This window comes from Erithacus rubecula, assembly GCF_903797595.1.
Source record: "Erithacus rubecula genome assembly, chromosome: 8".
NCBI classification, from domain to species: Eukaryota; Metazoa; Chordata; class Aves; order Passeriformes; family Muscicapidae; genus Erithacus; species Erithacus rubecula.
The window spans coordinates 2,116,054-2,136,769 of NC_136659.1; the positions used below are offsets into that span (position 1 = coordinate 2,116,054).

Sequence of the window (20,716 nt, forward strand, 5' to 3'; positions counted from 1 at the left end):
CGCCTGGGCAGCTTGCTGAGCACAAGCACCCTTCTCCCCCTCTTCTACCGTGCCCTGCAGACCCTGGGCAGCAAATGAAAGATCCTGTGAGTCTGTCTATTCTAACACATCCTATATTTCTATACTAAACCAAAACAAAGAGAAGAATTGAACAATCTTGTAGAAAATCCCACTGGCACAGGAGGTCCCAGCAGACAGAGCCTCCCAGATCAGCTCCTTGGAGATCTCCAGCAGCGCAGCCAGCCGAGGCCTGACAAACGGGGCCGTGTCCTCCATGCCCGGTGAAGATGATCTCGCAACCTCTGGAACATGGAGACGTGAGGCCGTTTTACTGCCTTGGGGATGTGCGAAGTTGGAATGGCACGGCTTCTGATGGCAAGTCTGGTGTCATCTGCCATATCTTCGAGGGCTGAAAGTGAAAGGAACACAGTCACAGTCAGATTCCAGATCTGCAGGGATGCGAGGAGATTCCAATGCCAGGGTGATCCCAGCCCACTGTAGCAATGGCCAGGAGAGAGCAGGGGCCACTGGGATCACCCGAAACTGCTGGCCAGGAGTCCCCCACGTGCCCCTGAAATCTCTGTGAGCTCTGGGGCAGGGATTGCAGCTCTTCCTGCCAGAAGCTGACAGCCCGCTGCCCTCACTCACCCTCACTGAGCACCTGCACCTCTTTCTTCTTCCCCCTCAGGTGCCGCTTGGCCATCCCTGGGAACACAGACCCTGTCACGGCTCTGCCCAGCGGCACAGCTCCCTGCCAGCGGCGCTGCCAGCCCTGTGGCCACTGGCCCTCGTGGCCTGGCAGGACTCAGCCCATCATAATGTCAGCCACGGGCTTAAGGCATGGGCAGGTCTTTTTACCATCTGCTCCCTGTCAGCCTCTGAAACTACCTGAGGCTGACATGCAGCAGAGCTCCTTGGAGAATAATCTTAAAAGGCACAGGAAGGTCTCTCAGATGATGGGAGATCACAGAATCACAGAATGGTTTGCGTTGGAGGGGCCTTAAAGCCCATCCAGTCTCACCCCCTTCCACTAGGCCAGGTTGCTCCATGCTCTGTCCAGCCTGGCCTGGGACACTTCCAGGGATCCAGGGGCAGCCACAGCTTCTCTGGTCACCCTGTGCCAGGGCCTGCCCACCCTCACAGGGAAGAATTTCTTTCCAACATCTGAACATTCTCTCTTTCTATCACTCTGTGCCTTTCAAAAATTCTCTCCATCTTCCAGCACCAGCCAGCCAATCACAATGACTGAATGTATCTTTGAACTTCAGGTTCTCCTTGTTGCAAACACACCTTGACACATCTTCATCCTTCACAGAAAAGGTTCTTTGAACAACAGTTGGTTTGAATGCAAAGAAGAGATACTTTTTTAGGGACATGTGTTATTTAAGAATATTTCATTAGAGCATTGCAGCAAATAGAGACCTCGTTGAAAATGAAAATACTCATAGGAAAGAGTGACTCCATATGAGTTTTAAGTTTCAAATTTCACAAAATGTTTTGCTGTAACATTTTTCAAGGGAAAAGTTCCAAGTTTAGAACTTGAAGTGGTTTTATTTAAAACAATGTTTCTTTCTTCTACTAATTTTCTTTTCCAAGATGAGCTGTTGAAGCTGAACTGAAATATAAGACATTTTTGTGTCCTCAACAGGTCCAATAAAATTCTTCACTCCTTTTTTTTTTCAGAGGTGTGATTTCTACCCCCTCAGTTTCCAAACAGAAAAAAGTTACAGCTCATCTTTTTCATTCTTGTTAAAAAAACCTCTTCCCCACCCTAACATAGTGAAGAGAGAAAAAAAGAAAAAGTGTCTTATTCTCCCAGATATAAAAAACCCAAAGAACAAGAGAGTGCTTCAGGCTTTCTGATTCAAGTGCACGACTCCTCCTGGAACAGTGGAACACCTTCAGCTTGGGGAGTGGAGTTGTAAGGCTAATAAGCAGCTGGTCTGGTTTACAGAAATGCTGCAGCATTCCCCCATGGCACCCATTTCCCAGGAAAACTCCTACAATCACTGGAAGACAGTCTCAAAGATTTCCCTGCAATGGCCATAAGGAGAGGCTTTAATCCCACGCCCAACGTAAGAACTTGGTGTGTGTCTGCTGCCAAGGCACTGATTCTTTTTCCTGCATATTTAGCTCCTGGCCAAAGCTACATTTCTAATCTGTATATAATGTTCAGCTTCATCTCTTGCAGTTTATGGACTTGAACACAAAGGCAATTCTCACTGCCACTGGAAGGAGTGAATCCCTTCCCCTCATTCCCTGGAAAAGGAAAAACAGTGTCTGCCAAGGCAGACACTCCAGCCTAACCTTCTTTTCACATAACACAAGGGAAAAGCACCTCTAACTCCCTTGCAGTGATGAGATCAAGTCTTTGGAGACATGGCATTTATTTCTAGCTCTGACACAGATACCTGGTGTCAACCTGCAGGTGTTGAAGGCCTACCTCTGGCTGAACCAACTCTTTGAAATCTTATCACAGAGACGAAAAAAAAAAAAAGTAAAAAGAAGTATTTTGACTCCTTGTGCCTTAGGTGATTAATGAAGACACACAATGCTCTAAGGCAGCTCAGATGTTGATAGAGCTGAGTCACCCCCTCTCTGTAACCTGAACACCCCAGACATGACTATAAAGACAGTAATAATCACCATTTTGGGGGACAAGGCCAACTTTTCCTCCATCAGTCACTACCCAGACTGTGACCTCACTGGGGGTTTAGTCCCTGCTGTGCTTTTTTAAAGACCTGAACAGCACAAATGAAAGCTGCCTCAATGCCTAGAGCCTCAAGCAGAGCCAATGGCAGCTACATTTTCCATGGAAAGCTTTAGCAGGAGGATGGGGAGCAGGGTGGAGCTAAGAATATCAATTACACAGTGACAAACTCCTGCCTGGCATTTCCTCCTCAAACCCTGAGCCAGCTGCGGCCACTCCTGCCAACCTTCAGCATCCTCAGCTGGCTCAAGGGGCTCTGTTCATATTGAAATACTAATTTGGTGGAGCAGATCCAGCCCCTGGGAATCTCTTTGAGGACGAGATGAGCCCAGTGGGATTTGGCATCTTAATGCCTATCCATTTCACTGGGTATTGAAACACCAACTCAAAGAATATGGGATAAATATCCTTGCATTACATCTAGGAAGATAAACAGGCAATAGAGAAACAGGCAATCCATATTTCATAGATATGGGGAAAGAAAGAGGAAGAGAACTCCACTTTTACCATCCCAGCATATGGTAGAAATGGCAATCACTGCCTGTACCTTCATGATTAATGTTCCAGCAGCAGGGTGGTTTGCATTCACCATTAAGAAAATCACTATCTTTGCCCTTCCAGGCACTGCTAATACCCCAAGAGCACAAAAGCTTTGGGTGTTGCCTGATACTCCCACCCAAACCAAGGTGGGAGTCCTTGGTCCTCCTAACCAAGCCATTTTAGTGTCCTGCACCAGTCAGCACATGCTTTTAGGTGCTTAAAACAGTCCACACTGCAGGAAATCCCTGCCACTGGTTTAAAATTCAGAAGAAATATCTTCCCTGGCCTATTATGAAATACACATCCCATGAAAAGTGAGCAGAGTCCCTCTGGAAGCTCTCAGAGCTGAGAAAGCTTCTGAAGGCACCCACTTAGAAATTGAGACTGCCTCTTGTCCAGTTGCAAGATATTCCTACAGCAGATGGACTGGTAAATCCATTCTTTTCCTGCTGTCACCCGTGCTGGTGATGGCAGTGGCAGCAGGAATAGGGGAGAACAGGAGCCTGTGGATGCAGGCACACACATTTATTGCTCCAACTCAGCTCTCTGTCTTGTCAGAGAAGCCCTGGATTCTCTCATCTCCCTTTTGCACAGCAGCCTGCAGGACAGATGGAAAAGATTCTGGAGTAAAGGTGGGATCTGGTGTGAATAAGGGTGGAAGTATTTTGGCTGGGAATTGGTGGGTATGCAAAGGCGTGGGAGTTGTGATTCATGAAATGCTTCCCTCCCCCAGCAGTTTCCCACCTTGCAAGGAGCCAGTTGCTGGTGCTGGGAAGCAGGGACTCAGTGGCCAGGCATTTGGCAGGAATGTTCCTGGAGCAGGCTCCAAGGCTGGAGCTGTGTGTCAGCCAGAGCATCTCCTGAGAGCAGCTCTGATGGAGCATCACCAGGAACAAAACAACATTTCCTGAAACTACTGCAGGGGAAGACAGAAAATTCATCCAGCTCTTGATCCAAGAGGGCATAAAATGCACTAGCATTGTGTTTTCTCTCTAGTTCCAAATACAATCCCCAATATGGATATGCTGAATGTCCCAAGGGGCAAATTCAACAGTAGCCGTGCCTGAGAGATCACAACCAAAAAAACTGGAGTGCAAATTGAGCTGCAGCAGCACAGGATTTCTCTCTCCCTGACATCAGGGGCTCTTGTATCTGCACACCCACTCAGTCCAACACTGGGAATGATCTTTTCCAACCACACTGGTGCTTGTCCTCAGTTTCACTGATAGGGAATGCAAGGAAGATGCTCCATGTGCTCTGCACAGAGCCAAGATTTTAATCCATCTGCCTCAAATCCAGCCTAGGCACTTCCCTCTTGCACAGACAACCTGAGGATGAGCACATCAAAATTTTAATCAGACTCTCAGCAGTATCAAGCACCACTGAAATGTTTAAAATGTTTAAAATAACACTCTGCAGTGTCAGCTTGAATTGTTCCTAAGGGGAAACTTGAAGACTAGGAAGAAAAAAACTCAGTTTCCTCATTAACTAAGGAAGTTAACCCATTAAGCATCAACAACTTTGCAGAGCAGAACATGAAGCAGTGAAACCAAACAGTTTGGATTGTGAATATGAACTACTGAGCGTGATCTGAGATGTAATCAGATTTCAGAGTCTATGAAAACATAGGCAAATCCTGAGTGAAAAGGTCTTGCATGCCTTTGGAAGGAAATATGTATCTGCTGCTTTATAAAGAAACAAGATCTCTGCAAAACCAGAGTTCACATCCATAGACAAATACCAGTTCTCCATTCTCCTGAGCCACTGGCAAAGGGATGAACCTTCCATGCTCAAATTAATATTTCCACTCTCCCAGTCCAGCACGCAAGCAGAAAGACTCATGGTCAAAACCAGAACCACTGTGGAAATTACAGCTCCTGCCACCATTATATTGTCTGGGAACCAACTGATCTTTGGCATTCCATTCTCCACTTTCTCCTGAGCTATGCAGGGCTGCTGTGGAGGCAATCTTCCTTCTTATACTCTGGGAAAGAAAGTGCAAGAGCAACCCCAGCTGTCCTGAGCATAGGTGCTGCATTTTGGCTGTAGGAGCTGTGGAAAGGATAATGCAAATTGTGTAAAGGAGAAGCAGAAAGAGAGCTTTACTTAAAGAAACACCACAGTTATATAGGGTAGTTCGTGCAAAACAAAATAGAAGAGACTCTTGGTCCAAGAAGGCAACACCTCTTTGAAAATGCTTTCAGCAAAACAACACGTCTCTCATGAACCCTTCAGGTGTTTAATCATTGTTATAATTTCTATAATTTCTTATCCTTGAGCAGTCTGAGAAACCCAAGGCTTCAGGGCTGCTTTTTCCAGCAACACACAGGGCACTGCTCTCAGCCAAATTATTATTAATGCAAGTGTGCTGACAAACCACTGGCCTTTGTGGGGATGGGTTCAGGAAAGGGCAGATGTTGAAGGAAATATTCATCTCTACAGGGTGGAAAGAGCAACAAAAATGTCCTGAGAGCAGGGAAGATCAAACAGGAGTGAAAGCACTCCTTCACTGCTTCTCCTTTTTTTTTGCCTCCATTTGTAGTTGAGCTGCTAAAGAAAAGAGATCTCAGAAGAACCTGGGTTTTTTTCCTCACAACTACTAACAAAAGGGTTTGCTGGATAATGAAGTATTTGTGTATAAAATGGAGTTAAAATAGCATTATGACCATGGGTGGCACAACTGCAGCAGATGGAACTTGAGGCTAGTTGAAAGAGGACAAAGAGGGTGAGGTGGAGTTCTCTCTTCTCTTCCCCTAGTGATGACATGGGAGATCTTCAAAAAGCAAACTCATTAACCTGATAGAAAACTAAAGCTCAGGTTGGATCTTGTGTGCCCTGGAAGGGCTGCTCACACATCTGAGGTGCTGTTCTGGCCTCTTCCTACAGCTTCTGGTTGCAGACAATAGAAAAAGCTAAAAAATAGCCATCAAAACAAGATTTGGAAGCTCCCTGGATTATATTTTAAAAATAGGATAAATAAAACAGTGTTTTACTGAATCATGGGCTTTGTTTTTAGCTGAATATGCTCCCAGAATGGCTAAGTGATCCATTTTAGCTGTTATGGGAAGAATTTAGTTCAGTTCAGTCAACACACCAAACTTCAGCAGCCACCACTACCTGCTCCTCATGACTGTGAGCAAACCTGCTGGTCAAAAGCCAGCTCACAGTTTATTGGTCCAGAAGAGGAACAGAAATAGAAGCATTAAATAAATGTCATTGCCCTGCCCTGTTGCCTGTGCTGTTGTGGCAGCACAGAAAGGCTCCAAGAAGTTTGTCAGTGAATTCATAATAGTATCCATGAAATTGCTAGGACACAGCAGCACTCCTTGGCAATCAGCAAGGGGAGATAGAAGGTTTTATTCCTCTCTCCCCTGAAGCCACTGGGTAGATGACTGACACTAGATTGGTGGTGCAAGGTTCCCAGTTTCTCTTCAGATGGAGGGGTGGATCTTCCCACTGCTCCAGAAGCAATGCAGCCAGAGCCAAAGACCACACATTAATGGATTTTTCCACATGCTGAGACCCAAGAGCTTGAAGGAGCTCCTAGAAATAGAAAACTTCCTTCCCTGCCTTGGAAAACTTTGCTTGTTGCTCTGCAGCAAGGTCCTGCCCACGTTTGTGAGGACACCTGAGGTCGTGAGTAAAAAACATCACTGCCTATTTCCAATTCCCTGAGGAAGGAAACAGTGTTCCAAGCAGATTTGTAACCAGAGTATCCCAAGATCCCTGTGACAATCCAGGGGAGAGTCCCTTCCCAAGGGGTTAAGGTGGGCAGAACACATTCAGGATATGAAGAACCTCACCAAAGCATTGCCACGCTCAGGGGATGCAGAATCTCTCTCTCCAAATTAGTGCCTCATGTTGTATGTTTTAAGTGGTAGCAGATGTTGGCAGTGAGCTCCAGACCTTTGTTTCCCAGATTCCCAGATAACTGCTGCTTTTGTGCAAGCTCTTCTCTAGCAATAACAACAATTAAGTGTCATTTATATAAGGTCTTTCATTTAGCAGTCCCAAAGCGCTCAATAAATTTAACAAATCATTAATACTCAACAGATGCATTGTTTGCAAGTTTTAAAAGGCTGCATTTTTCTCCGGGATCCTCCACATTCCCACAAATGGCAGGTACCCTAATGACCATAATTACCATAATCACCATAATCATCTATCACTTTGCAGAGAAGCAGAATTAGGGGATGCCAGAGGCCACAGTACATTCTGCTAATAACAAAAAGATTTAAGCAGAGCTCCTGGCCTTTAACTTTGTTACCACTGTGAGCAGGAAATCACCCTGCCTCCAGAAATTCACACACACTGATAACTTCATCTCTCCAGAACACTGAACTGAAAGGCAAGGATACATTCCCAGAGCACATGGAAAAGAAAGCCAAGTCCCATCCAAGCAACAAAAATTTTTTCACTAGGATGCCTTAAGCTTACGAAAATTGAATTTAGTGGCCCAAGCAGGACACTGAGAGAGATGCAGCAGTCACCAAATAACCATAATCTTGCTTATACATCCCTTTGGATTCCCCCTAAAAAAAGCAATCCTAGAAGGTATTGCTTGAGAGGACAAGTCTTGCCACAACAACAGTGCCATCACTTTACAGCACCCAGATCAGACACTCAATTAGACACACAACTGTGGCCTTACAGTATCCAAAGGAACCTGGAGGAAAGATGGAGAGAGACTATTCCCAAGAGCCTGGGGTGACAGAACAAAGAGAAATGGATTCAACCTGGCAGAAGACAGGTTGCACTCTCCCAAGTGACCTTCCCCCCTCGTACCACCCCCCAGCAAAACCACAGGAGCTGAGCATCCAAGCCTGGGGTGCACAAAACATGAGGAACAGGTTTTGGCTAAGGCACAAATCACACAGTTATCAACTGGGAGAGTGTGGACAAGCAGCAGTGATGACTTGAGCTGTGTCTAAGCCTCAGTGCAAAGCAAAATACTTATCTTCCTTTCTTAATCATAGAATATCTTGAGTTGGAAGGGACCCACAAGGATCATTGATCCAACTCCAGACAGAGCCTATTTAACTTCTGCATTTATTATGCTGCTGCTACCAAAGGCAGTTCGAGATCTGTCAGTCAACTTGAATTATATTGCATTTGTTCCTGTTTTAGGCAATATACAGAGGCATTTTCAGAAATCTCAGGTAGTTTGAGACCATGGCTCAATAGTCACAGTAATATAAACTGCAACTTAGCTGTGCATCTCAGTTCATAGCTGCAATAATTAGAGGCTCAAGGGGTTTTTTTGTATAAAATTTATCTACTTGGAAAGAAGAGTGCACAAGGTCTAACACCACATCACAATCACTCTGTAACACACCACGCAATAAAATTCAGTGCTTAACTGTTGCACCTCATGCTGGACACTGTGAGAATATTCCCACCCTCTCCAAAGCTTCCTTGCCTTCTGATTATCTGATCTACTTCTGCTGGTTTCTCACACTGTCCCTGAAGCAGGAATTAGAAGTGGGAACCATGGCTATTGGGAAGGGCCTTTTTCTCCATTTTCTACCAAGCATACCTTGGATAACTGATCAGCAGCCAGCTGACAGCACAACCCAAGGGAGACATGGCCAAACTCTTCTCAGCTGAATGAAAATAACAGCAAATAAATAATTTGGACTGTATTTAGAAAGTCACAAGATCAGTGCTTGGCCCTGGCTAGGGGTGAGGAGAAGGCCCATCCAAGGTGACACCCAATTCTTTTCAGCTGAAATAAATTTAATTCCTACCAAGGGAGGGCAGGTTTCAGAAGCTCTAACAGGGAAAGCCTTCACTGGACAGGGACTGTGTGAATGCATAAGAGGGATGAGACTGGGGCCCCTTTTTTTCATCATGCAGAAATGTAACAGCTTTTTATTCCCTTTCATGAGTCAGTGTTCCGAATGGAAAGAGCATACACATGGTGGCTTTGGCACTGCACACCTCTGCATTTCCTACCAGCCCCATCCTGCAATGAATCCAATGCATTTGGTTAACCTCTTCAAGGAGGGGTTTGTGCCAGCTGTGCTCTCCAGGAGCAGGAGGGGCAAGGCAGGGATGTGTCAGAGGCAGGATGAATGCACTCTCCTTGCACTCCCTGCAGCACAAACCACCCCTGCAAGGAAAACAAATGAGCACAGAAGGCAGTCGGGAAAGTGCTGAGAGAAAGGTCCCCTCCTGGCATGAGTCAAGCTCCAAAACATTTCAAGGAGCTGCTCTGGCTTGCCATGGGTACAAACTGTCCAGCAGAACCTCTGACAGCTTTTCCCCCCACTGGCTCACTCCTCAAAATGCCACTGGGCTGACAGACACAAGGATGCCACAGGTGACCCTGCAAGACACAGGGGTTTCAGCAGGGCACGTCATGGTCCTTCAGTGTCACAAACACAGCAAAGTGTTTGAGATGAAAGTCTTTGAGAGATCCCTGCATTGCTAGACTCGGAGGGTTTCTGTTTTGGCCACAGAAACCCTCTGGGTTTCTCAGGGATGGCTGCAACACTGCCAAGGTGCTCAAGACCTAATTAAAACTTATAAAAAACCCAAAACAAGAATCAAAGGATCCAGCTCTAAACCCAGTCTCAAACTTAAGACAAGCCTTTGGTGAGTTAATGAACCTGCCAAGAGATCTCTGAGTCCACAGTGTCTTATCTTCCTTCCAATTCTAAGCTGCATTCCCAGGATCTTTAGGCTGAATCCATCTCCTCAGTCACCTCAGAGGGTCCAGAGTGCTTAGGTACACAAAACCATCACATATTACATGTGGGGGAAGTGCTCCATTTTATGGGAATTGTTATCATTTCCTTTTCTGACTGTCCCCAATCACATTCATGTTGTGAATACATTACCAAATATCATAGCTCACCCTCAAAGTCCCCATCTCTTTGCCTTTGTCTGCAACTCTTATTCCCTTTTATAGGCTTTAGTTAATTTGGATTGCCTGAATAAGCAATTTGCCAGGCCAAAACATTAAAATGAAAATGCTTTCAGTGCAATAACTTGGATTTCCCCAGATTATTCATCCTGCTGACTGGTTTTGCTGCTGTGGAGCTGACAACTCACACACTGTGGAGGCAAGGGCTGGTAACAGCTCCACCAACAAACACAAACAGCTGAACCTAATTGGTTTCACACATGAATGCTGAAGGATGCCAGATTCTGTAACAAATTCTACAGGGACAAGAAGCTGAGAGTTCTTTTGAGTTTTCCAGCTGAGCTGCATTTGTGACATACAAGAAAAGTCCTCCAGTAACTCTGAATAAGACCTCTTTTGGAGTCAAAACTTTGGGGTTTTGAGTCTACCCTCTCACTGCATGACTTCCTTGTGTGGGATACAACACAACCAGAGGAAAGTGCTCCTGGGGTGTGCTGTTAAGTTGATCAGACCAGACATGCTGGTATTTCTGGAGTTCAGCTTCCCACTTCATAATTTTGGTGTTATAAGTGGTAAATTTACTCATTTACTGGAATCTAAGTTCTGTACAATATGCCTAGAGACAGCGTGAAGTTTAGAGGTAGAGACAAAAGCAGCACTGCCTTCTTCCTCATGTAAAAGACACTGAAAAACAGAAATAAAATTGAATTTAAGGTTAAAGAGATCCACTTTTAACAACTTTTCCTTGCCTTTCTGCTGTTTCCTATGCTTTAGTTTTGTACTCATTGGTTTTCTGCAGAATTTCTTGTCACAGTTGTTCTCTTCCACTGGCCAGATGTGCACTCTAGAAGTTGTGCTGGATCTGAGATCCTTGTCCTCTCTGAAGTCACTGGAAGGTCTTCCATGCAGCACTGCAACAATATGACTTAAATCCTGCCTACAAGAAATAGGATTTGGTTTATATCCATACGGATACCCACACGGCCCCTTATATTTACCTTGGCTGATTAATTTTTTTTTAAGTTGATTTTAAAAGGCTTTTAGTTAAGGTTTCCTGACTTTTATTAATGATAGCTTAGATGCCTGTAAAAAAAGGTCTGGAGTAAATCCATGCTTCCAACACATCGCACAAAAGTCTGGGAACTCTTAACCAGAGGAAAAATGACCAGCCTTCAGGATGACTCATTGTCGCTATTTTGCAAAGATGTTGGAAGAAACTGGGAAGCAAAGACTAATTAATGTACTTGCCACTCCTTTGCAGACTCCCATCTGCTCTGCCTCACTTTCTGAAGGCCTCAGCACACACAGAACCATTGCTCTGCCTGCAGACAAGGACTGGGGCCACTCTCAGGCCTCCTCTAGACTGTTTACAAAAGCAGGGAGTGACAGGACACAAGGAATGGCTTTCCACTGACAGAGGGCAGGGTTGGATTGGACATTGGGAAGAAATCCTTCCCTGTGAGGGGGAAGTGTTCCAGGTCAGGTTGGACAGGGCTGGGAGCTATATGGAATAGTGGAAGATGTCTCTGCCCATGGTAGGGGTGGAATGACATGGGCTTTGGGATCCCTTCCCACCCAAAGCATTCCAGAATTCCCATGAAATTCTTTCTAAATGGCTTTTTCTTGAGAGCGTAAGAACATTTTTGAAAATGCTGGAAAAAATCATGTTCTGTTAAAGAATACTTCATTAAAAGTTCTTCAGATACCAAGAAAGACCTGAAAATTGGGTAAGTGCAACTTACAGTAAAGTACAGGCAAAGTGAAGAAGCCAAACAGTTTACTGAGGGAAGGCAAAGCAAAGGGATGAGCTGGGAAGGAAAAAAGGTGAAAGGCAGGTTCTGAAGGCTGGAGGGAGGGAGCTGTCAAATGGGACAGATAGTGGTGGGGAAAAAAGAGGGATGGCCACAGTCTGAAGGCTGGAGGGAGGGAGCTGTCTACAAGCAGGGAGAGGGCCGAAGCCACAAGAGCTGTGCAATCATCAGCTCTGCCTGGAGCTCCAGCTGGTCTCTGGTCCCCAGGCTGTCTCCTCTTCTGTGGCACCTGGAGGTGTTAAAGGGACACTGCTTTGTCTGAGCCACCAGGTGAAGGTAGTTCTGCAGCTCTTTGCCTGAGTGCAAGTTGAGTTACTGGGCTTGCACGGGAAGGGCTGTTGTCCTTACTCAGCGCTTGAAGGGCTGGAAGAGAGAGGAACAGAGCCTCGGTCAAAGCCCGGATCTGTGGGAATCCAAGGAGATCTTCCAGTCAGGGGCATTCCTCCCAGCTATTGGAATGGCCAATAGGGGACCAACGGGATCAAGTTGCTGGCCACGAATCCCCCTGCCCGCATCCCAGAAATCTCTGTGAGCTCTTCCCACACCAGCCCTCGTTCACACAAGAAGCAAAACCCCTCCGCAGGTGGGACAGGGATTGCAGCTCCTCCTGCCAGCCCCGCTGACAGCCCGCAGCCCTCACTCACCCTCACTGAGCACATGCAGCTCTTCCTCCTTCCCCTTCATGAGTGCCCTGGCCGTCCCTGGGAACACAGACCCTGTCACGGCTCTGCCCAGCGGCACAGCTCCCTGCCAGCGGCGCTGCCAGCCCTGTGGCCACTGGCCCTCGTGGCCCGGCAGGGCTCAGCCCGGGCCCTTGCCGCACGCTGCCGCCCAAGGGCACGGCTGCGAGAGGGCGGCAGCAGCCCCGAGGGCAGCCGGGGCTCCGCGGCGCCGGGCCCGGATGGCAGAAGCTGCCGGGGCAGCAGGCGGGGCTGGGGCCGAGCTGCGGCGGGGCGGGGAGGGAGCACGGGCTCACCGATGAACCTGACGGCCGCCGCTCGCAGGGGCTCCTGTGGGCTCCGCAGGTAGGGCAGGGCCTGGCGCAGGTGCTCGGCCGCTCGGCTCCTGTCCTCTGCCAGCTGCGGAGAGCGGCGGGAGCGAAGGGTCGGGGCGGGCTCTGGCCCTTTGGCAGGCGCTGCCCGCGCCCGGGCCCGGCCTCCCCTGCCCGCACAGCCCTGAGGCGCGGCCAGCAGCCGCTGGCCGGGCTCTGCAGGGGCACAGGGCCGGCTGCTGCCCGGGGAGCCGCGGTGCCGGCCCGCCCCGCAGCCCCGCTGGGCCGGGGCTCCGAGGGCAGCCGGCTCGGGGCCGCAGGAGCCTGGAGAAGAGCCCGTGCGGCCCCTGCCTGCAGCGCTGGGCAGGGCCACAGCTGCCAAGCGCACACAGTGAGCGCCGCGCTCAGGGGGCTTCTCCAGCCTGAGCCTGGCGCTTCCAGGCCGTCCTTACCAGGCACTCGGCGAACTTCCACAGCTCCGCTGTCTTCACGAGCTGCAGGAGATCCCTTCCCTTCAGGAACTTGGCTGCACAAATCAGTGTTTCCCGAGATGCCTGGAGAGCAGCAGAGATGCAGAGATGTCCCTGCAGTTCAGGGCACAGAGGCCGTGTCCCTGTGCCAAGGCCTGGAGGAGGCTGCAGCCCGCCAGGCACCAGGGCAGGCGGCAGCTGAGCCCCCACCAGGGGACACGGGCAGCCCACGAGTCCTCACCTCTGCCACGTCCGGATTCTTATCGTGGCAGTGGATAAACAGTGGGAACACGCTCTGCCACACGTGTGTCTTCAGAGCCTTTCTGTCGTTTTTCCTTAATAAACCTATCATGTCTTCAAACACAGTAATTGATCCCAGCTGCACCTGTCTATCATGCTGTAGGAAAGGAAGGAAAAAAGACCTAAGCACTGGTTCCTTCAGGCCCGTGTGGGCACCAACGCTGAAATTCATGGGTCACAAAGTGTCCGGGCCGCAGTCGGTGGCCGTGGCCTGGGGCACAGAGCCTTACGTGGTCAAAGAGTGGCAGGAGCGCCTCAGCCAGCCGCAGGGCGATGGGGCTGCGTACAGGGGCACCATTGTGGAGGAACAAATATTGGAGAACAACAATGGTCATCCTGACCGTGAAGCTATTGTTTTCCTGCAGGATGTCCACAAGTTTGTCAGTGAGGTTCCACATTTTTTTTGCCTGTTTGGAAGACAACTGTGTGAAAGGCCACTCTGCTGCCACAGGGCCTAGAGGCCAAAGGCCTGTCCCAAAGAACCTGGGCAGCTGACGCGGGAGGCAGGAGAGCTGGGATCAGCTCCCCCAGCACCCAAAGCCCAGCCATGCGCAAGCCACGGCATGCCCCAGGCTCACGCTCCTGGCAGGGCTTCAGCAGCTGCTCCCTTCTCACCATGGGGGGATTCATGGGGCCAAGCACCATGAGGCATCTGAGCGCCAGGTGCCGCCTCTCCCTGCACTCGCTCTGCAGGTTCTTTGAGATGATCTCCAGGAGACTGGCCCCGTATTTGGACACATCCAAGCACTCCAGGACCTGAAAGGCACAGGGCAGTGACAGGGACCAGGCCGGCAGGAGCCCAGAACCGCACAGGGCCGGGCCCAGACAGCAGTACAGGGCACGGGCACCGTCCCAGGCAGCTGTGCCTATGAGAGGCCAGAGAGCTGGGAGGCAGCTCAGGGAGACAGCGCTGGCCATCAGGCTCACCTCCACAAGGAATGCCAGGGAAGCAAAATCCCAGCATGGCATCTCCATGCTGAGCAGGCTGAGCAGGTACAATGCAATCCCAGAAGACAAGGGTGTGGATGAGGAGCGCATTACTCTGAAAGGAGGAAAAGGGAAGCAAGGTCTGGGTGAGGGGGACAAACCTCTCCCAGGACTGATTCCCAGAGGTCTGGTCTTTCCCCACCATCCTGCTGCAAGGGGACCTGAGCTATTTTGGAGGCAGCTCCTTTTGGGCACCCTCCTTTCCCAGTCTTTTCCAGTCTCTTTGGCTGTGCCTCGGTGACAAGGCCCTCTGGCCCATGGGCACGGGTACTGTGAGCACAAAGAGCACAAAGAGTGGGGAGCGTGGGGTCTCACCTGACCAGCACACCCACGGCATAGTGCTGGGAGTCAGCAGACAGCAGCATGTCCCAGCCACACTTGCGCTCCATTGCCGTCACCACATCCTCACACTGCATTCGGCAGAGCAGGGACTTCAGGGTCTCCAGTACAAATCCGTGTGCAGAGCAAAGCTCATGTCATGCCGGGAGCACTGGCTCCTGCCCTGGGGACACGACAGGGACAGAAGGACTGGGATGGAAAACCTGTTGGGGCTGGCAGCAAAGCCGTGTTCTTTCTGGCATCTTTTCCACAATTTATCGACCTCCTCTGGTGTATCGCAAGTACTGAAGTACACTTGGAAGAGCAGGTGGACAAACATGCGGGTGAAATACAGTGTCACTATCTGTGGGATGCAGGGCTCCTGGAGGATCTTCCACACCACCACAGTTGCTTGCAAAGGACAAACACCCCGAGACAGCGCTCAGTGCCGAGGTGTCCGTGCGGCAGGGCCCGAGCGTGGCAGGGAGAGGCCAGGGGAGATGCAGGGGGAGCACCGGGCCTGGTACCCCTGAAGCTGCCCCTGGGCCAGGATTCAGCCCAGCACCTGAGTCTGGGAGATGCAGTGGGGGAAGGAGGGTGGAGAGCTGCAGGAGGGGCAGCCTTGGGGTGGGCAAAGGCCAGTTCCAGAAACTCACAGCCAGGGCAAAGACTCTCGTTGTGTCCCCATCTGAGGTACGTGTGCTGTGCTCTGGCCATCTCCCCAGCACATCCAGGAGTCTCAACCGCGCCGGCTTTGCAGTCCTGGGCGAGCACAAGATTGTCTTCCACATGATTGTAGCAGCTCTGTAGGGTCAGAGCTCTGTCTCAGGGCAGTCTCAGACACAGCAGCGTGGCCTGGGCAGTAGCAGGGACCTGAGCTGGCTGCCAGCTCTGCCTCTGCCCATTGCCCCTCACCGGCAACACCCAGGCAGTTTAGCCCTGTGGGGACAGGCTCCTGAGGGGCAGGGAGGGAGCATGGCAGCAGGGGTGGGTGCTGACAAGCCAGGGCTGGGAAAGGGAGCAGCCAGAGAGCCCTGGAACTCTCTGTTGTTCAGACAGACCTGGAGCAGGCTGTACAGGGTGATGGGCTGGTGAGCCCTGAGCCCTCTGGGCAGGTGGGCCCCATACCTGTCACACGATGGGGCCACATGCAGGAGAGTCATCACCACATCAGTGGGCAGCGCCTTGGTGAGATCCAGCAGGGTCCTGTGCAGCCTGTGCTCATCAGTCTCATTGGCCATGAGCCACTGGTGGATGTACCTCACCATGGCAGACACCTGAAGATGGCATGGGGAGAATTTGAAAGCTGCCAGAGGCAGTAATGTCCCCAGCTTCCCCAGAGAAGTGCTTCCCTTCCCACCACACTGTGGTGGCCTCAAAGGCTGATGGGGACCAGCAGGCCCCAGTGACTTGCAGGAGGCTGACAATCACCTCGTGCAGAAACCATGCACGTGTTCAAGGGCTCACATAGTCATGTCATTACAAAATATGTTGCAATATGAAAGATAGCAAAAAATAATTTTCACATTAACTGAAAAACATATACAGGCTAGTACTGTGCAAAGAATGGACAGGTGATTTTGTTGTGGAGCAATGCCCATCACTCCAGGTATCAAATAATCAAATAACTGGCCCATAGGCCTTATATTATAGAGTACTACTGGTTTCTAGTCTAGTTTTCAGGCATCAGAATGCAGTGGATTTCAGCATCATCATTCCAAATTCAGCATCATCCTGCTGAGGAAAGAATTTGGCTCAAAATACCCAAAAATAGGAATGCTGTAATTTCATGGGGATTTGGGTGGGGAAGTGGATTATTCTAAATCCCTGAGAATTGGATTGATGTTGTTCCATGGAATTATGATAGGAATTTGTGGCAGGTGAATGGGGGTTTGGAAATTCCTGACATCCAAAATGATATTATTCCATGGGAAATGGGAGGGCATCTGAAGGACTCCAAATTCATGACACAGAGAATCCTGTTACTCCCTGGCAAGTTGGGAGGGGAATTGAAGAATTCTAAATTCCCCATGCCTGGGAGGCTGTTATTCCATGGGAATTTGCTGTGAATTTGGGAGGGCGTATGGTGGATTCTAAATTCCTGACACCCTGAATGTCATTATTCCATGAAAAATTGGGATAGGAAATGGAGGATTGTCAATACTGGACACCGGGAATGCTCTTTTTCCATGAGGATTTGGGTGCAGAGCTAAAGATTCCAAGTATGTGACGCCGATAATTCTGTTATTCCCTGGGAATTGGGAAGGGGAAGCGGAGAATTATAAATTCCCAATGCCTGGTATGCTTCAATTCCATGGCAATTTCAGAGGGCATACAGATGGTTGGAAATGCCTAACATCCTGAAAACCATTATTCCATGGGAAATTGTGAGAGGAGCTGGAGGATTTTAAATTCTGGATACCTGAATGCCTTTATTCCATAGGAATTTGGGTGCAGACCTGGAGGATTCCAAATTCCTAACACCTGGAATTTCTGCTGTAATTTCTTAGTATCGGTGACAGTCTGGGAGGGAAGCAGTAGGAGTCAAAATTCTAACTGTCCAGAATGCCATTATTCCGTGGGAATTTCTGAGGAGAACTGGAGGGTTGAAAATTCCCAAAACTGGGAATGCCATAATTCCATGGGAATTTGGGATTGGAACTGGAGGATTCTCAATTCTTGACACCTACAATGTAGTTATTCTTTGGCATAATGGTGGGAACTGGGGAGGGTGTATGAAGGATTCTAAAGTCCCGACACCTGAAGTGCCATTATTCCATGAGGAAATTGGGTGGGGAACTGAAAGATTTTCAATTCCTGACATCCAGTATTCCATTGGGATGCTGTAATTGGGTGAAAATTTGGGAGTGGAACTACAGGATTCCAAATTCCCAATGCCCAGAATGCTGTAATTTCATGGTCTTGGTGGGAATTTGGGAGGGGGCTAGAAGATTCTGAATTCCTGACACCTGGAATGTTGCTATTGCTTGGGAAATGGGTGGAAGTTTGGGAAGCCTTATGGGGGATTCTAAATTCCTGACACCCAGAATGTCATTATTCCATGGGAGTATGGGAGCAGAAGTGCAGGATTCTCAGTTCCTGACAGCTGGAATGTAGATATTCCATGGGAATATGGCTGGAATTAGAGAAGGTATGGGGGATTCTAAATTCCTGACACCTGGAGTGCCATTATTTCATGGGAAATTGGGAGGACATCTGGAGAATTCTAAATTCCTAATGCTAATTCCACTAATTCCAAATGCTGCAATTCCATGGCGGGGGGGGGACTGGAGGTGTCCAAACTATCAATGCCGGGACTCCCTCTATTCCATGAGAATTTGGGAGGGCATACAGATGGTTTGAAATTCACGATGCCTGGAATCTGTCTTTTCCATGGGAATTTGGGAGTGGAACAGGAGGGCTCAAAATTCCCAATGCCCAGAGTGCTGTAGTTCTTTGGTTTTGGTGGGAATCTGAAGGGGGCAGTTGGAGGAATCTCAATTCCTTACACCTGGAATGTCGTTATTGCTTGGGAATTTTGTGGGATTTTGGAACAGCTTATGGGGTATTCTAAATTCCTGATACCCGGAGTGCCATTATTCCATGGGAAATTGGGAGCAGAACTGGAGGATTCCAAATTCTCGATGCCCAGAATTCTGTTATTCCCTGGGAATTTGGAAGTAGATCTGGAGAATTCTAAATTCCTATTGCCTGGGATGCCTCAATTCCATGGGAATTTGTGAGGGGAACTAGAGGATTTCAAATTCCCCATTGCCGGACTACCGTTATTCTGTTGGAATTTGGGAGGGCACATGGATGACTCGAAATTCCTGACTCCTGGAATCACTGTTTTCCATGGGAATTTGGGAGAGGAACTGAAGGATTCCAAATTCCCAATTCCTGGAATCCTGTAATTTCATTGTTCTGGTGGGACTTTGGTAGGGGAGGCGGAGGACCGATAATTCCCGCCACACTGCATGCAGTTATTCCTTGGGAATTTTGTAGGATTTTCTGGTACCTTATAGGGGATTCTAAATTCCTGTCACCTGGAATGCCATTATTTCAGGGGAGTATGGGAGGGGACCTGGAGGATTGAAGATTCCCTACACACAGAGTACCATTTTTCCATGGGAATTTTGGGAGGGCATCTGGAGAATTTTAAATTCCTAATGCCTGGGAGTTTGTGGGGGAAAGTGGAGTTTTCCACACTATTGATGCCTGGACTGCCATTATTCCATGGGAATTTCGGATGGCACATGGACAATTCGAAATTCATGATGCCTGGACTCCACTTTTCTAAGGGAATTTGGGGGGTGGAGGGGGGACTGGAGGGTTCAAAATTCCGAAGGCCCAGAATGCTGTAATTTCATGGTTTTGGTGGGAGTTTTTTTGGGGGAGGTATAGGAATCTCAATTCCTTACACCCGGAATGCCATTATTCCATGGGAATATGGGAGGGCAACTGGAGGTGCCAAAAGTCCCCAACACACACAATACCATTATTCCATGGGAATTTGGGAGGGGAGCTGGAGGATTAGAAATTCCTGACACCTGGAATGCTGTTATTCTATAGGTATTTGGTGGGAATTTAGTAGGGTGCAAGGACAATGCTAAATTCCTTACACCCAGCATGCCATTATTCCATGGGAAATTGGGAGGGCAACTGAAATCCTCTCAATTCCTGATGTCTGGAATGCTGTTACTCTATGGGAATTTGGTTGTGGAGCTGGAAGATTCCAAATTCCAGATTCTCAGAATGTCATTGTTCCAACTGTAATTTGGGTGGGGAACTGGAGGATGCTAAATACCTGACGCCTGACTTCTGTTATTCCCAAGGAATTTGGAAGGGGAACTGGAGGATTCCAAATTCTCCATACCTGGAATGCCATTATTCTCTGGAAAATTGTGTGAGGAGCTGCAGGATTCCAAATTCCTGATGCTATGAATACTGTAATTCCAAAGTTTTGCTGGGAATCTGGGAGAGAAGCAGGAGGATTCAAAATTCTCACTGCCAGGATTGCCGTTATTCCATGGGAGTTGGAGAGGGAAGTGGAGCTTTCCCAACTCTGGGAATGCCATAATTCCAGGGGAGTATGGGAGTAGACCTTAAGGAATCTGAATTCCGGACACCTCGAGTCCTCTTATTTTTTGGGGTTTTGGGCGGGAATTTGGAGGGCATAGGAAGGATCTTACATTCCCGACACCCGGAATGTCATTATTCCATGCGATATTGGAAGTGCAACTGGAGGATTCTCAATTGTGGACCCCAGAATGCTCTTTTTCCGTGGGGGTTTGGGTGCGGTCCTGGAGGGTTCCAAATTTCTGACACCCAGAATTGTGTTGTTCCCTGGAAATTTGGGTGGGGAGCTGAAGAATTCTAAATTCCTAATGCCTGGGATGCCGGATATCCATGGGAATTTGTAGGGAAAGAGGGGAATTCTGAATACCTCATACCTGGAAGACTGTCATTCCATGGGATATCTTCTGAGGATCTGGAGTGTTGTAATCTGATACCAGAGGTATAAGGAAGGTCTTACCTGTCCCTCCTGTCCCTATCCTATTGGCAGACAGCCAGAAATCCCCTCCCTGACCTTTTCCTAGAAAAAGCCGAGACCTGAGATGTTCTTTCTCTTTTGCCCTGCCACCACCATGAAATAAAGAAAGGCAAGGAGCTTCTTTTGAACCTCGTGCTTGTCTCAATGCTAAACCTAGCTCCTTCTTA

The 20,716-nt window shown here is 48.7% G+C and overlaps 1 long non-coding RNA gene across 1 annotated transcript; it reads right to left on the bottom strand.

The window, feature by feature from the left end:
- Positions 1 to 176: 176 nt before the first annotated feature.
- LOC306804307 lies at positions 177 to 13,470 on the bottom strand. Its single transcript, XR_013774842.1, has 4 exons — positions 13,373 to 13,470; positions 12,906 to 13,008; positions 649 to 705; positions 177 to 409 (listed from the first exon to the last, which is right to left on the bottom strand). It is a non-coding gene; the product is annotated as an uncharacterized lncRNA (long non-coding RNA).
- Between the last annotated feature and the right edge of the window lie 7,246 nt (positions 13,471 to 20,716).